Genomic DNA, 17,575 nt, shown 5'->3' with positions numbered 1-17,575 from the left:
AGATGAAACGCAGTTAAAACGCAAATAATCCAAAGTAGAGCTGCTCGATTATGGAAAAAACTATTATCACGATTATTATTTGGTCAATTTTGAAATCATGATTATTCAAGCAATAATTTTTTTGTTACATGATGCATTTATTCAGCATTTTTCTCTCTCAAAACCCCCCCACTTTGTTATTGATAATTTACACAAAACTTTCAAATTGAAAATAAATAGGCAACAAATTAGGGATGTAACAATAACCAAAATATCATGATATCGTATCGTCAAAAGTCTCACAATAATATCGTGGGCTGTCACAATATATTGAATTACAGGTTCCTTTGCTTAAATGCAGGTTTTATAGAAGAAACAGCTTATAAACATAGGGAACTACATATCCCATGATTCACTTCAGTGAAGAGAATGTGTTTTTTAGTGAAATTCTTGGGATTATGATGGTAATAATTCACACCAAAATCTTGTCAAAGTATTTTAAAAGCAGAAACGTGTCCTATCTAATTAGCCTCTCCAAAATCTTGCAATAAATATCGTAGCATGAGATGCATATCGTGATAATATTGTACTGAGAGATTTAGATATTGTTACATCCCCACTACAAATGTGCAATGTACCTTAGAGCAGTTTTGCAATGTATAAAACATAAAATGAATAAAATATACTTTGTAAATAGAAAAACAAACATATCCAAAATAAACTATATATCCAGCTGTTCTACAATCTCTATATCTAAAACATAAAATAAATATACTTATTTATACCCAAAATAAACTTTGTTAAGCTTTATCGTTTCAACTTGATTATATGAGTTTGGTGATTTTTTGACACACAAATCGTGAAAAAATTAAATTAATTACACAGCCTTAATTCTAAAGTTCTATGTTAGGCAAAATTGACTCTTGTGAGCTTAGAGATATACCTGTCACGATAATTACAATACTGACATATCATTCAATACAATATTTAACATGGGTCCTTTTTTTTTTTTTTTTTTTTTTTTGCAACAGTGAGGAGATTTTATCGGCATTTTTATATAATAAGAAAAGATTTGAGTTGTAGACACTTGAACAAATAACTTGCTATTTTTCACTTAATTCTGTTCTGTTCTGTTGGAGCTCATGCTTTTTAAGATTATGCTATTTAAAAACTGGTTTACTGGGATTATCCTATATTAAATATTATTGTTTATCACGATACCTCTCTGTAGCGATATATATCGTGTTTCAAAATGTGTTATCGTGACAGGTCTACTTTAGGCCATGTTATAATGTTGTCAGCTCCTCAAAATAAGACCTGGAGTTGCGTTTTGTTTCATTTACACGTCTGAGTAACCATTTGTTATTCTGGCTACATCTCCGAAGCTCAAAATGCTCTGTTCCACCTTGTGATGTCATGTAGTGGTAGTATTCGAGTAAACAGCTACTCTTTTGCACACTAGAAATGGCCAATTCCAGGTCTGCAATGATCCAAGCGATTTTAGTGAAGGTGTATGGAGTTTAAAAACACAATGGACCTTTTCTTTTATTACCACATGACATCACAAGGTGGAAGGGAGGTTTTTTTTTCTGTTTGAGAGATGAACTCCACCTAAATCTGCAGAGTTTGTGTGTTAAACATGTGAATGAAACAAAACACAACTCAAGGTCTGTTTGTGATGAGAAAACATTAGAACACAGATTTTAAAAATTGCATAATATAATCCCTTTAAAAATGTTCCATAACTTGTTAAGAACGGAGTTAGATAATCTGCGTAAGTCCCTATTGAAGAGTGGAATTTGTCTATTAGAACAAACACAATCAACTCTGAGCTCAGTCATCCGGTGAACGTAAGAGGTATTTGAGAGCTAGGACGCAGAATCTAAAGGCATGTCTGAGGATGTAGGAAACAGGGTGAGGTAGGAGACAAGGAAGAGGAGGTGTTTGAGAGGATTTAGGAAATAGTAGAGAGGAGAAAGGAGATCAGAACAGATGCAAGAAACATGACAGGAAGGAGGAGTTGTGAGAAGGCAACGAGAGATGACGTAAAGAAGAAGTGTGAGCAAGGAGGAACGAGGTGGTGTAGAGGAGACAGGACAGAGGAGGCAGGAGACAGGACAGAGGAAGGAGGAGGCAAGGCAGAGGAGACAGGACTGAGGAAGAAAGAGACAAGGCAGAGGAGGCAGGAGACAGGAAAGAGGAGGTAGGAGAAAAGACAGAGGTGGTAGGAGACAAGAGAGGAGAGGTAAGATGCAGGAAAAAAGAGAGGAGGTAGGAGACAGGACAGAGGAGGTAGAAGACACGAAAGAGGAGGTAGGAGACAAGACAGAGGAGGTAGGAGACACGAAAAAGGAGGCAGGAGACAGGACAGAGGAGGCAGGAGACAGAACAGAGGAGGTAGGACATAGAACTGAGGAGGTAGGACATAGAACTGAGGAGGTAGGACATAGAACTGAGGAGGTAGGAGACAGGACAGAGGAGGTAGGAGACAGAACAGAGGAGGCAGGAGACAGAACAGAGGAGGTAGGACATAGAACTGAGGAGGTAGGACATAGAACTGAGGAGGTAGGAGACAGGACAGAGGAGGTAGGAGACAGGACAGAGGAGGTAGGACACAGAACTGAGGAGGTAGGACACAGAACTGAGGAGGTAGGACACAGAACTGAGGAGGTAGGACACAGGACAGAGGAGGTGGGAGACAGGACAGAGGAGGTAGTAGACAGGACAGAGGAGGTAGGAGACAGACAGAGGAGGTAGGAGACATGACAGAGGAGGTAGGAGACACGACAGAGGAGGTAGGAGACAAGACAGGGGAGGTAGGACACAAGACAGAGGAGGTAGGACACAAGACAGAGGAGGTAGGAGACAGGACAGAGGAGGTAGGAGACAAGAGAGGCGAGGTAAGACACAGGAAAAAAGGGGGGAGGTAGGAGACAGGGCAGAGGAGGCAGGACACAAGGAACAGAGAAGGTAAGAGACAGGACAGAGGAGGCAGAAGACGGGACAGAGGAGACAGGAGACAGAACAGAGGAGTTGGGAGACAGGACAGAGGAGGTAGGAGACAGGACAGAGGAGACAGGAGACAGAACAGAGGAGGTAGAAGACAGGACAGAGAAGGTAGAAGACAGGACAGAGGAGGCAGGAGATGGGACAGAGGAGGTAGGAGACAGGACAGAGGAGGTAGGAGACAGGACAGAGGAGGTAGAAGACAGGACAGAGGAGGTAGGAGACAGGACAGAGGAGGTAGAAGACAGGACAGAGGAGGCAGGAGACAGGACAGAGGAGGTAGGAGACAGGACAGAGGAGGTAGGAGACAGGACAGAGGAGGTAGAGAAGAAGAAATGTATTTGTGATTGTCGTGATATTTATTTGATGAGAATGACACTAACCTATCTCCATACAGGTCGGCCAAAAACAAAACGTACTGGAGACTGAAGGCCGACAGCGATGTTCTAGTCAGTAGCTGTGAAGACTATTAAAGCTGTGATCTCACTCCTTCCCATATTCATAAAACACAATATCTTCTCTTTCCTACATAAGAGAAAAAAGAACAATGAGGTAGAAGGGAGGACAGAATTGTGGGAGAAAGTAGGAAGGATATGAACAAAGGATCAAAACATGTTAAGATGATGAGGACAAGATGCTGGTGGGATGGGAGGTAGAGGAGGAAGGAGACTGAAGGAGACAGCATGTGAGGTAACTGACACAGCGCAGAGGAAACATGGGAGGAGTTAAGATACAGGAAGGAGTAGGCTGAAGACAAGACATATGAGGGGATGTGGGAGACAGGATGTGAGGACTTGGGGAAAGGAGGTAGGAGGCAATACAGAGGAGGTAGGGGACTAGGAGGAGGGGTCAGGGAGAAGGGGACAAGACAGAGGAGGTAGGAGACAAGACAGAGGAGGGAGGAGACAAGACAGAGGAGGGAGGAGACAAGACAGCGGAGGGAGGAGACAAGACAGAGGAGGCAGGAAACAAGACAGAGGAGGTAGGAGACAGGACAGAGGAGGGAAGAAGAAGGAGACAAGAAAGAGGAGGTAGGAGACAAAACAGAGGAGGTAGGAAGCAGGAGAAGGAGCAGAGAAGGTAGGGGACAAAAGAGAGGAGGTAGGAGACAAGACAGAGGAGGTAGGAAGTAGGAGAAGGGACAGACTAGATAGGGGACAAGACAGAGGAGGTAGGAGACAGGACAGAGAAGGAAGGAGACAAGACAGAGGAGGCAGGAGACAAGATAGAGGAGGTAGGAAGCAGGAGAAGGAAAAGAGAGGATAGAGGACAAGACAGGAGGTAGGAGACATGATAGAGGAGGTAGGAGACAAGACACAGGAGGTAGGAGACAAGACAGAGGAGGCAGGAGACAAGACAGATGAGGTAAGAAGTAGGAGACGGGACAGAGGAGGTAGGAGACAAGACAGATGAGGAAGGAGACAAGATAGAGGAGGTAGGAGACAGAACAGAGGAGGTAGGAGACAGGACAGAGGAGATAGGAGACAAGACAGAGGAGATAGGAGACAGGACAGAGGAGATAAGAGACAGGACAGAGGAGATAGGGGACAAGACAGAGGAGGTAGGGGACAAGACAGAGGAGATAGGGGACAAGACAGAGGAGGTAGGGGACAAGACAGAGGAGGTAGGGGACAAGACAGAGGAGATAGGAAGCAGGACAGAGGAGGAAGGAGTGTGGAAGTAGGAGATAAAAAAGAGGAGTTAGAAGACAGAAAACGAGGTGAGACAAAAGAAGTAGAAGGCAGGACTGAGAAGGTAAGTGATCTGACATAGAAGGTAGGAGGAAGGAGACAAGGCAGAGGACGTATGAGACAGGACAGAGGAGGTAGGAAACAGGACATAGCAGAAAAGAGAGGAAGCAGGGCAGAGGAGGAATGATATCAGAGGTACGAGACCACTAAACAAAAGAAGTAGGGTATAGGACAGGATAGAGGAGAAAAAGAGGAGGTAGGAGACAGGAAAGAGGAGGTAGGGACAAAAGAGAGGAGGTAGGAAACAGGACAGAGGACATATAGAGAATGTAGGAGCCTCTGGTGTTCGTCATGTTCAGGCCCAGAGCATGTGCTGCTGTGTCTCATGTGATTGAGTTAGAGCCACAGCCCTGGACGTGCACACTCACGAGCACGCAAACACACACGCACGCACACACAGACACACACACACACACACACACACACACACACACACACACACAGACGCACACAGACACACACAGACACACACATATCTGCCTGTAACTTGGTTAGTGAAGCTTCCTCTCAATAAAGACACAGTGTCTGAAGGAGGACAATAGATGTAAACCAGCCCTCCACTGAAAACAGCATGGAGATTCAGAGGTAGGGTTTCCAAAGTATCAAAAATCAGATTCTAATCAATTCAAAAACTGGTATTGATACTCATTTGAGCAGGTATCGGTACTAAAAAGTTCCACTGACAGGACAGAAATGAAGCTTTCGTGAATGTCTTTAGAATGATCCTGAGCTGTGTCAGAACAAGTATAAGAGCACATAGACTAGTACACCACTGTGGAACCTACCTGGACACATGTAAGACCACATGGGAATAGAAAAGAATGTACCATATTTTTCGAACTATAAGTCATTTTTTCATGGTTTGGGCGTTTCCTGCGACTTATACTCCAGTGAGACTTATATATTCAAATGTTCAGACTGACAGCTGCGAGAGGGCGCTCTAGTCTTGTGTGTTAGTATCTAGTACTACTATTACTCATGGATCTGCTATTAGTCCTGTACCACTGTCACGTCGCACTCTACTGCGCATGCCTCCTGTAGAAAAAGCCGTTGTTCCCCTGCAAATAGTGAAATATGCAGCCGAAAACGATAATCGGGCAGCAGAGAAAAAGTTTGGAGTGAGCGAGAAACTTGTGAGGGACTGGCGAAAAGCGGGGATGGAGAACACAGCAACCGGGCGGGTGCGTCATGCAGCTTTCCTGGAAGTCACTGAATGCATCGACAAAGCCTGAACTTCAATGAAAACTGAAACCATCCTGTGGGGATTTAGAAATGTCGAAATAATTCTAAGTGGAACTGATGCTGAGTCTGACGACAGCCACACAGAAGAGGAAGTGGCGCTCCGTTTACATCATGGATCTATGATTTGTCTCCGCAGGTCGCGCAGAAGTGACACAGAGGATGAAGAATTCAATGGATTCAGTGATTTGGAGTGAGATCCTGAGTTTGGTAAACTTATATTGTTTATGCTATAATTATTTGAATAACTGTTCATATGTTACCTTAACACATTAACGCCTATTCAGTCTGTTCTCTATTCTGTTATTACTAGAACTTGCCTTTTAAGATGAAATGTCGGTTCCTGGTCTCTGATTTTATAAAATACATTTCCCCAAAAAGTGCGACTTATAGTCCGGTGTGATTTATATATGTTTTTTCTTCTTCATTGTGCATTTTTGGACTGGTGCGACTTATAGTCCGGAATATACGGGACTACTATTTTTTAGTGCTGTCAAGAGATTAAACAATTGTTAGATTAATTAATTTTTATATGTAATTAATTGATCTCATTAATCTATTTTTTTAATCTCACCTAAAAGTTGCTGAGAAAAGCCCCAACTTGAGGTATTTTCTTTTAAAATCATTATTATATTATTGTGGCAGATCAAAAGAAAAAAGTGACTTTATAAAGTCATTTATTTTAAAGTTTAACAAACTTTAACAGATTATTAAAACATTTTAAGCAGACTAAACTTGCAGATGTGATCTAATCTCGCACACATTTTAGACAATTTCTTTCCGCTTCTCAGTGTTCAATAGAGTTTAAGAAAGCCAACATCCCCATTTTATGGGATTTGTTAGAGATTAAAAATTTGATTAACGCGATTAAAAAACACGCTAAATATAACTGTAATTAATTAATCGCAATTAACGTAATAATTTGACACCCCTGCTATTTTTTTTATATCATCATGGCATTGAAATCAGTATCAAGTAGGGCTGGGTATCTTTAAGAAGTTGCCGATACGATACATTCCTCGATACATAAGCTGTAATACGATACGCTTTTCGGTACAGTGCACTTTCGATTCAATATGATTTGATACGATATATTTTAATATAATATCGATTTGATACGGTTCAGTGAAAAACAAAGACTAAATCATGTCTGTGTTACTAAAAGTCTAAGTCCACTAAGTTTATTCAAAGTTAATATGAAAAACACCCATTTTACCCAAAACAGTTAAAATGTCAACACAATTGTAGCTCTTACACAAAATAATTTTGTAAAATATACCTAAAAATACTCTTGGCGTTATATCGATACAGCCGCCCAAGATATCGAAATTGTATCATTAAATTTAATTATACGTATTATCGATATTTCAATATTTTTGCACACCCCTAGTATCAAGTCTATTCCTTACATCAAGCTTGAAATTTTAGTATCATGACAACACTAGTTCATATTTCAGTTTTTTAGTCAATTCTCCTGGATGAGTTTAAAATGTGAACTTTAAACATGATCCAAAAAAAAAATTTAAAAATCTCAAATCAAAAAAAAAAAAATCACAATTAGATATTTTTTATCTGACGGCTCAATAAGATCTGACAACATTCAGAGACTCAATAAGCAACAATTTTGATTCTCCCCAGATTATAGGACTCAAAACTCAATTACTGCCATTAGAAAAATATAAAAATCTATATAGCAATGATTTCTGCTCCACTCCTGTTTCACTACAAACCATTTGAAGCCACATTTAGTACATCGCCCCCTTCTGACGGACAGAAGTCACTGCTGCACTAAAATGTAATGAACTGTGATTTAAAACTTTATGTATTTCCTTTAGTCAGATGTTTGCCTCTAACAAAATATATTGGAATCTTAAGAGCCAATAACGGTTGACAAATATTAGGAAATCTTTGAATAAACCAATACAAGTAAAGTAGAACAACACTGGTCATATCAGTGGGTTTATCTGCAGTAGGTTGGAAGATGGAAAGCAGCTCCGAGGGCCTCACTGAGCTGGCCCCTCACACAAAGACTGGAGAGGGGCCCGGGGTCACAGGAGTCAGAGGGCACGAGAGAGGAGGAGGAGTAGATCAGCCCAAACAGGAGGAGGGGAGTGGAGGAGAGAAGAAATCTTTCTAGTAACAATGAGAACGAACTGAACTTTTTGGAGTATCAACTTTCTCTAAACATATCACTTTTGGGTTAGTCTTCCAGCTACAAATTGTACTCAAGTAACATTACTTCCAAATAATATTCCTCAAGTAGAAGTACAAAACAGTGGGCCAAGGCATTACTCAAGTAAGAGCAAAAAAGTACTAGGGAAAACTACTACTCAAGTAAGCGTAACTTAAATGTCCTATATTACATTCATTTCATTTTCATGTTTTTGAGGAGACTCCAGGTGTCCTCAAAAACAGACCTGGGATTGTGTTCTGTTTCATTCACACATGTTTGTCTTTATTGTTAGTCTGTCTACATCTCCAAAGCACAAAATGCTCTGTTCCACTTTGTGATGTCATGCAGAGATAGTTTTCAAGTTAACAGCTTCGTTTTAGGTTTAGTTCAGTAGAGTGGCAACTCCAGGACTGAAATGATTCAAATGATTTAAGAGTTGAGCAATGAATCGTATTAATGTGATTAATTCAGGTTCTTAATAGGGATGTAACAATATCCAAATCTCTCAGTACGAGGAGTGTCACGATAACCAAGTCTCGCGATACGATATCGTCACGGTATGAACCTCACGATACGACATTTATTGCAATATCAAAGAAAAGCTCACGATATGATGGGGAGGCTCACGATTAGGGATGTAACAATATCCAAATCACTCGCTACAATATTTTCACGATATACATCTCACAGTACGATATTTATTGTGAGCTAAGAACTAAGACTTGAAAGTGCTTAGAAGTGTTATTTCTTCTTGTAGTCTACACTGAAACGGAGCAAAGGATCATAGTCTATGTAGCTCCCGGTGTCTTTTTTGCTGCTCCATAACTCTTTATTTAAGCAAAGAGACTCGTAATTTCATATATTGTGATGGTCAACGATATTACTGTGAGAACTTTGACGATACGATATTACAATATTTTGGTTATTGTTACATCCCTACTCGGTACGATATTATCACAATATGCATCTCACAATACAATATTTATTGAGATATTTTGGAAAGGCTAAAATAATTATAAATAGGAAAGTTTTTTGCTTTTAATATACCTTGACAAGATTTTGGTGAGAATTATTTCCATCATAATCCCAAGAATTCAAGTAAAAAACATATCTCTTCGTGTTATTTGCACTGAAATGAATCATGGGATGTGTAATTCCCTATGTTTATAAGCTGTTGCTTCTATAAAACCTGCATTAAAGCAAAGGAACCTGTAATTCGATATACTGTGACAGCCCACGATATTATTGTGAGAGCTTTGATGATACGATATCATGATATTTCAGTTATTGTTACATCTCTAGTTTTTAATAATCGAGATTTTGAAAAATAGTTAAATCATGAAATCAAGGACTATTATGAAGTTTACTACTGATTTCTTATTTGCAAAGCAGGGTTATTGTAACTGTAACAAATGTAACTGAAGACAGTTTGCAATTTCAATAAAATTTTGAATTTTAATCATCCAGGGTGAAATAAACATGAATAAATCAAGCTTTTATTTTTTGGCAATATCTCCCAGTGCTAAAATGATTGATTGAATGATTGAAGGTGTATGGAGTTTAAAACACAGTGGAGGACTTCCTGTATTATGACATGACATCATAATGTGGAACAGTGTTTCAAAGCAGAGTATGAGGAGGATCAGAGGACCTTTTGTGTGCATTGTGCCACCATGGTAACTGCTGAACATTGCACCATAGAGATACATGTAGAACACCCCCAGCATGTTGTCACTGCATAGTATGAATACGGGATGAGTGCTCTTCTTCACTACAGTCGACTCGTACTCACCTTGTTGCCATGGAAGCGCTGCTGCTGACAAGATGCAGAAGCGGGTTGATTCTAGTCTGGAGCTGGTGGTTCTTCAAATATCTGCCCTTTCCTCTCTGCCTCTCTGTGAACACAACAAAAGGCATTAGGAGATCACAATTGAGTTCAAACCCCAAGAGCCACTTGTCCACCACATTTCAATTTCAAATATTTCAGATTTAGTTTTCCAATCATTTTCACAATGTTCCTGTCACTAACGGGTGGAGGGGCTATACTGCTGTATCCATGTATTTACAAAAGAACAATACACAATCATTCAAGAACAAACCTACTATCTAGAAGGAATGAACAGTATTTTTAAAATTCAATACTAGTAACTAGGGCTGCAAAATTAATAAGACAGTCCAGAAATTTTGGATATAAGACCTCATTTCCTAGTGAGCAAGAGAGTTGGAGATGTGTGGAGACACTTTCTAAATATTCCATCCAGTCCTTGTATATGCAGAGGTCGCTGGTGCTAGGCTAGTGAATGTCAATGGCCACTGTTAGCCTGCCACTAAAAATAGTCTTACCCACTCCACAAAACACCTGAAGCAAATCTATTATTACACCAGACTGTCCATGTGAATGTCTGTGTTGATAGAATAATGTCTGAAATAAAACTAACCTTGCATCGCATGAATAGTCGCATGTTAAGGGACTATTTTCTCAGCAGCGGAATTTTACTTTGCAGGTAAGATAGGTGCTAGGTGATATTGTCACGCCCCTGCCTGTCCTGAGTCTTCTGTGTGAGGACGTGGGTGGTGGAGCACCTGCACCCCATCTGCAATCAAGCCTGCTACAAAGGCCCAGCTCTCCTGCCAGACTCTGCCACATCGTTTTCGTCCTACGCACGGTGAACCTCTTGGCTCCTTGTTACCACGTTTTCCTACTTACCTTTCTTCGAGTTTTTGACTTACCTGCGCTTTTGGTCTCCAGTGTTCCTTGTCATCTCCTGCCTGAAACCCAGCCCTGCTCCAGCCCTGCTTTGCATTTTGTAAACTAAATTCTCCCTTTCATTTTTATCTGGTCTGCTGTCCATTTTTGGGTCCCTCCATTGCTTCAGCCATAACAGATATCTTCTATCAGAAAGTACAACTCGCTGCTACTGCTCAGACATAAATCCTTCAAATGCAAGGTTCATTTTACTTCTAAAATTATTCTACTGACACAGACATTCACATCGACAGTCTGGTGTAATAATAGATTTGCTTCTGGTGCTTTGTGGAGTGGGTAAGACTGTTTTAGTGGCAGGATAACTATGATCATTGACATGCACTAGCCTAGCACCAGCGACCTCTGCAAATACAAGGACTGGATGAAATATTTTAAAAAGTGTCTCCGCACGTCTCCAACACTCTGACTCACTAGGAAATAAGGCCCTATGTCCAAAATTCCCTTAATTGCAACAGAACTGAAATGTGAATGACACAATCAGCAAATCACAAAGGCTGCAAGTACAATCATTTCCTTAACAACAAAAATCTCCTGTCTTATTCTGCATAAAAACTGCTACCCTATAGCTTAGAAATGACGGCGCTTTAAAAACTACAGCAGTTGCTTCCATTTAAACTGGGATTTCAATTATGATTCATCTTGCAGCCCTCCTGTGAGTGGGTTTACCTCTCTGTGGATCTGACCTGGTTTATAGTGGTATCACCTGCTTTTGTCCGTGAAGATATTAAACTTGCTAAACTATCTTGCCAATCAATACAATATTTCCTCAGTCACGCAGTCACCCTCCAGCAGAAAAGTCAGAGCGCTTTAAAATCAATTCAGTTGTTGCTGTTGTTACTTAAAGGTAGAGCCTGACCGATATATCGGCTGACCGATATTATTGGCCGAAATGGGCACCTGGAGACATATCGGCTATCGGCCGATATTTCACGTGGGCATGTTATACCTCGTTATAAAGCTTAGACTCTCTACATTATGTACATTTAATCCAATTTACAGACAGATAAATGTCTGACAATTTGTCTGTGTCCGTACTGTCAATGAACACACCCCCAGAGTCACGTCACTTCACTTACGTGCTACTGTTTACACCCGCAGCCGTGCGCAACACTGAGATTATATTCTTTTTACGGACAGTCGGTTTGAGTCTGGATTGAAAGGACTTTTATTAGTGCAGACTTGTGATGTGAGGAGGAGCCTGTGTGAGCACTGAGTGTTGGAAATACATCGACTTTGAAGCTAGTTTTGGCTATTTGTTATTAGCGATAAGCTGCTGTAGCTCCCGCACATAAACAAGCTGTTTTCTATTGGCCTATTGTAAAGTGACTATATTGGCCGTATATTTGTTACTGGACCAGCACTGATATGTAAATGAGCTGTGAATAGACGTGTGAATGATCCACATTTATGCATATAATTAATTACCGCGGCGCGCAGGTTTTTATGGCTAAAGGCTAATAGCGGTAGTTTCTTTACTAGCTAGGAGTTATGGGTCTGTCGCGATCGAAGTGGCTCTTAGAGCCGGCTCTTTGAAGCGAACAACGGGAGCATGTTTCTTATTGGGAGCCGTATTTTCTCTTTTTCTCACATTTTCTCTTCAAGCCGCATGTAGACCCGTAGTTTGACAGCAGCAGCGGCTGAAAACGAAACTTTCAGAAATCTGTGTGTGCATAGGATTAAAAAAAAGTATATATTTGGGGCAGTTCAGCATAAAATTAATAAACCAGGACTAATCTTGGGCTTGAGTGAGGGAGAGACCGAGTCCCGACACTCAGTCCTGGTCCAGTTTTGGTTTAGTCCTGTTTTACACATGGTTTAAATCTGTTTTAGTCCTGGTTTAGTCCTTTTTCAGTCCTGGTTCAGTTTTGGTTTAGTCCTGCTTGCAACAAAACAATCTCAAGAGTCGCTTGGGAGCCAAAACAGCCAGCTGCTTTAGTGAGCCGAGCCAAAAGAGCCGGTTCTCCAAAAAAAAAAAAACTGGAACACCCATCACTAGTAGCTAGAATGTGATGAAAAATGCCATTAGGCCAAACTACTGTCTGTAAATATGACGTAAAGAGTCAGAATAACAATAAATGTTGCCTAAATAAACCCAATTTATAATCCACTAGAGCCAAACCTAAGTTTTTTAAACAATTCAAGATTTACAGTGAATTTTCACATCACTAAATATATCGGCAGCTCCAACTTCCATTATATCGGTTTCATATCGGCCACAACAAAATCCATATCGGTCGGGCTCTACTTAAAGGTCCCATATAGACTCTTGTATGCTTTAAGCCATGTTATAATATTGTAATTGTTGATTTTTTTATTACTAGGGATGTAATGATATTCAAACCTCTCGATACGGTATACAATATACATCCCACGGTACGATATATATTGCAATATTTTGTAGACGAACAAAATGTGATTGTGATTATTATTTGTATTACTTTTGATGTAATCTGCACTGTAATGGAACAAAGGATCATGGTATACGTATATATATATATATTTTTTTTAGCTATTGCTGCACCAAAACAATGAATTTAAGCAAAGAGACTTGTAATTCAATATAGTGTTGGCCCACGGTATTCACTATACAATATCACGATACTTCAGTTATTGTTACATACCTATTTATTGCCGGTACTTATTTTTCTATTTTATTTTGACTTGTACATACACATTTATATAATCATGCCTTATTTGACACCAGTTTCTCACTATCTTTTTTACTACTTTTTATATTTTACTCTTTATTATTATGTTACATTGTGATGTGTGAGCTACTGTGTCCAAATAATTTCCCTTCTGGATCAATAAAGTCTAAGTCTAAGTTACCACCTCAAAAACATATCTAGAGTTGTTTTGTTTCACATGTTTGAGTAACTCTTTATTATTAGTCTGTCTAGAGCTGCTCAATTATGGAAAAAAATCATTATCATGATTATTTTGGTCAGTATTGAAATCACGATTATTGTTTTAGTTCCATGATGCATTTATTCAGCATTTCTCTCTCTCAACAAAAACAAAACACTTTATTATTAATAACATACTCAAAACTTTCAAACTGAAAATAAATATAGGCTATAAATATGAACCTTAGAGCCGTTTTGCGATGTATAAAACATAAAATGAATAAAATATACTTTGAGCATGAAATAAGTAACTATATCCAGCAATTCTATAATATCTCTATATTAAAAAATAAGTAAATAAATATACTTATTTACTTCTACTTACCACTTACTATCGTTTCAACTCGACTATATGAGTTTGGAGATTGTTTGGAGTAATAATAGATTTGCTTCGGGTGTTTTGTGGAGTGGGTCAGACTGTTTTTAGTGGCAGGATAACTATGACCATTGACATGCACTACTCTGCAACCTCTGCAAATACAAGGACTGGATGGAATATTTCAAAAAGTGTCTCCACACGCCTCCACACTCTGGCTCACTAGGAAATGAGGTCTTATGTCCAAAATTCTGGACTGTCCCTTTAATTGCAATTGAACTGATATTTGAATGACACAATTAGTAAATCACGAAGGCTGCTAGTTTGTTATTAATAATTTACTCAAAACTTTCAAATTAAAAACAAACACACAAATCGAAATCGTGATCAAAATTCGATTAACTGCACAGCCTTAAGTCTGTCTACATCTCAAAAGCTCCAAATGCTCTGTTCCACCTTATGATGTCATGAAGAGGTAGTTTTCAAGTCAACAGCTCCTTTTACCTTTAATTCAGTTGCTAGAGAAAACCAATTACAGAGCTGAAACAATACAAACGATTCTAGTGAAGGTGTATGGGGTTTACAAAAGACAGTGGAGCACTTCCTGTAATACCACATGATGACATCACAAGGTAGAACAGTGTTTTCTGTTTGAGAGAAGAAGAACTCAGCCTAAAAATGCAGGGTTGTGTGTGTGAATGAAACAAAACACAACTCCAGGTCTGTTTGTGATGAGGAAACAACATCATTATAACATGAATCAGTAAAATCGTGAATATTAACTATGATTCAAAACTATTGCAATCTGAGTCATATCCACACGTATAGATAATAAATGCTAGAGATCAGAATAAAATGTCATCTTTATAACTCCACTGAATGCACGCGGTTTGATTCACTGTCGTAGTGCGCCCTCTCGTGTCAAAGGGCTGCGCTACAGGTGCACGGCAGAGGGGTGGAGACAGAAAAAAAAAAAATCTCGGGGAAGAAAATTCAAACGCTCTTCCTGGAAACGGTAGAAAACCCGCCACAACTTCACCACATGACAATCCCAAAGAAACTGCGACACAGTCTCAATTTCACTATTCCCCCGTTTCTCTAAAATACCGCGAAAATCGCACGCCTTCTCCTCACTCACCCACCACGTACGTTCACGCACCACCACGCAATATTGGCTTTTTACTCATTTACGGATCAAGATGAGTACAGGGCGATTGCGACATGATTAAAACCAGACCTGCCTTCCCGTAAACTGCCCTCTTCCAGGCCGTGAAACATGACATCACCCACACCTACGATGTTTTTTCTTACGTGTAAAAAGAACCAGCGATGTACGGCATCAAACAGCTGCAGAATCTAACTTAAGTATGCCACCCATGCGAACTTTGATGCGCTGTAGGCTGTGCACTTTCAACACAATCAGAAACGTTACGCTGACCTAAATCCGATTTTTGTACGCGTACTGTTTTATGGACAAGGTTATCATGGGCGCACAAGGGACACGTAGCTCCACGCGTGTCGTTCTCGGGGCTGTAAAAGGAGATTTGACATGTATCCACTGTCGAGGCACCGCTGCTGTGACATACGCACATACGTGTTCCCCTTACCTTCCGTCCGCACTCGTGAATCGCGCTGGTGAAGTGGCGAGAGGCCGAAAAGGGCGCACCACAACCGGATTCGCAGAGCTCTCCATCTCGGTACCGTGCGGCAAGTGCCACGAATGACGCAGCAAAGCCAAAATGAAAAGAAGTGTTATTCCCAAACTACGACATCCAAACGCGCTCTGCTCTGCTCTCCTCTCTAGTGCAGCAGCAGCAGCAGCAGCAGCAGGTAGACACGGACAGGGCAGCGGCATGGTTAGATAAACGCCCACTCGAGAGGTTGTGGCATGGCATGACGGATGGGCACGGTTTTGCACAGTCAGAACGCGCAGAAAATCATTGCACAGCGCTTCTGGTCCCAGCCTCCTCAGATATCCAACGGCTCATCTTTCCTAGCGGGTTTTCATTTCGCAAAAAGATGAAACTCCCATCCGTTTCGCGCGGGAACAGGCTGCGGTGGGAAAAGTAACTGCGCAGTTTTTGATTCCATTGAGTCGGACTTGAGTGGCTCCCTCCTGCTGTCCCCTCGCTTGGTTGCTCCGTCCTCCCTGGCTCGCACACTCTCTCTTGCTCCCTCGTTCTCTTTTCTTCTGCTAAGCTTGTCTCACGCAGTTTTCTTTCTCTTTTTTTGGTAGAAGACTTGGACAGTGGTGCCCCGCCTCCCTATTGATTGGCACACAAAGTGGAGGCCTGCAAATACCAAATTCCACTGTCAGTTGCCATTATGCTAAAAGACAAGCCGTTTAGGAAAGGTCACATTTTTGAAAGTAAGTTTAGAGTTTAGACAATGTAAGTCATTTTGTAACACAGCAGTCTCGAACTTTTGACACATCCATCTGTTTCAAACTCAGAGGAGATGCAAAGTCCAGGGCAAGGTTTCTCAAACTGTGGTACATGGGCTTCTTCTAGTGCTGAGGTGTCAAACTCATTTTGGTCTGGGGGCCGTATCCAACCGATTTTGATCCTAAAGGGGCCGGATCAGAACTCATGTCATATAAACCCCAAAAATAACAATAAGTTCAAATATTTGTGCAGAGAAACACAAATCTATTACAGAAATATTTTTTAATTGATGAACTCTTTCTTTTACAAAATATTATAATATTATGAACAACCTGAAACTTTAAGAAAAATACAATTTCAACACAATGTTTTAACATGAACTTGTTTAACATTAACTTGTATAAATAGGAATAAGTAAATTTTTCTTGGAAAATCCTGCACTCGGCTCCACTTTTCTCATTTTGCACATTTTGTTGATGAGGGTGTCATGGTCAACAGTCAAAACGATCGTCCTTTAAGAGCGTTTGGAAAGAGACAAGTCTTCATTTGTGTTGCTCTGGTGGGAGGGGCCACGTACAGAGGCACTGGAGACGCTATGATAAGCACCACAGAAAATTAACAATATTTTAATAAAAAATAGAATTAAAATATTTTAGTAGAAAATCAGCCTAGGGCCAGATTAAAGGTGTTGGAGGGCCGGATCTGGCCCCCGGGCCGCATGTTTGACACCTGTGTTCTAGTGGTTCAAGGGAAGTTCTGGCAACAAGTATTTAAGTGGAACTGAACAAATAAACTTGACATTTGAATAACATTGTCATTGTTGATTTTAGTGCAAACTTGATGTAGTTTAAACAGTCAAACCTTAGTGTGCTTGTACTTACAGGTCTCCTTCCAGTACTAGAACATGTCCTGGTTCACAGTTCTGAGAAACTTGAGGAAGCCATATCATTCTCAAAATTCATGATTCACAACATCATTGATGAGATGAATCCCTCCCACCTGCCACCTAAACCAGGACTGAACCAGAACTGAACCAGGACTAAACTAGAACTAA

At 40.4% G+C, this 17,575-nt stretch overlaps 1 long non-coding RNA gene across 1 annotated transcript; it reads right to left on the bottom strand.

The window, feature by feature from the left end:
- Positions 1-301: 301 nt before the first annotated feature.
- On the bottom strand, positions 302-16,316 carry LOC129409781 (uncharacterized). The gene is made up of 3 exons (XR_008632573.1): positions 15,745-16,316; positions 9,941-10,043; positions 302-3,510 (listed from the first exon to the last, which is right to left on the bottom strand). It is a non-coding gene; the product is annotated as an uncharacterized LOC129409781 (long non-coding RNA).
- Positions 16,317-17,575: the final 1,259 nt, after the last annotated feature.

This window comes from Boleophthalmus pectinirostris, unplaced genomic scaffold (assembly GCF_026225935.1).
Source record: "Boleophthalmus pectinirostris isolate CB_2022bp ecotype Guang Dong unplaced genomic scaffold, ASM2622593v1 HiC_scaffold_20, whole genome shotgun sequence".
NCBI lineage: Eukaryota > Metazoa > Chordata > Actinopteri > Gobiiformes > Gobiidae > Boleophthalmus > Boleophthalmus pectinirostris.
Note: the sequence above shows the minus strand (reverse complement) of the source record. Positions and strands in the feature narration are given on the sequence as shown.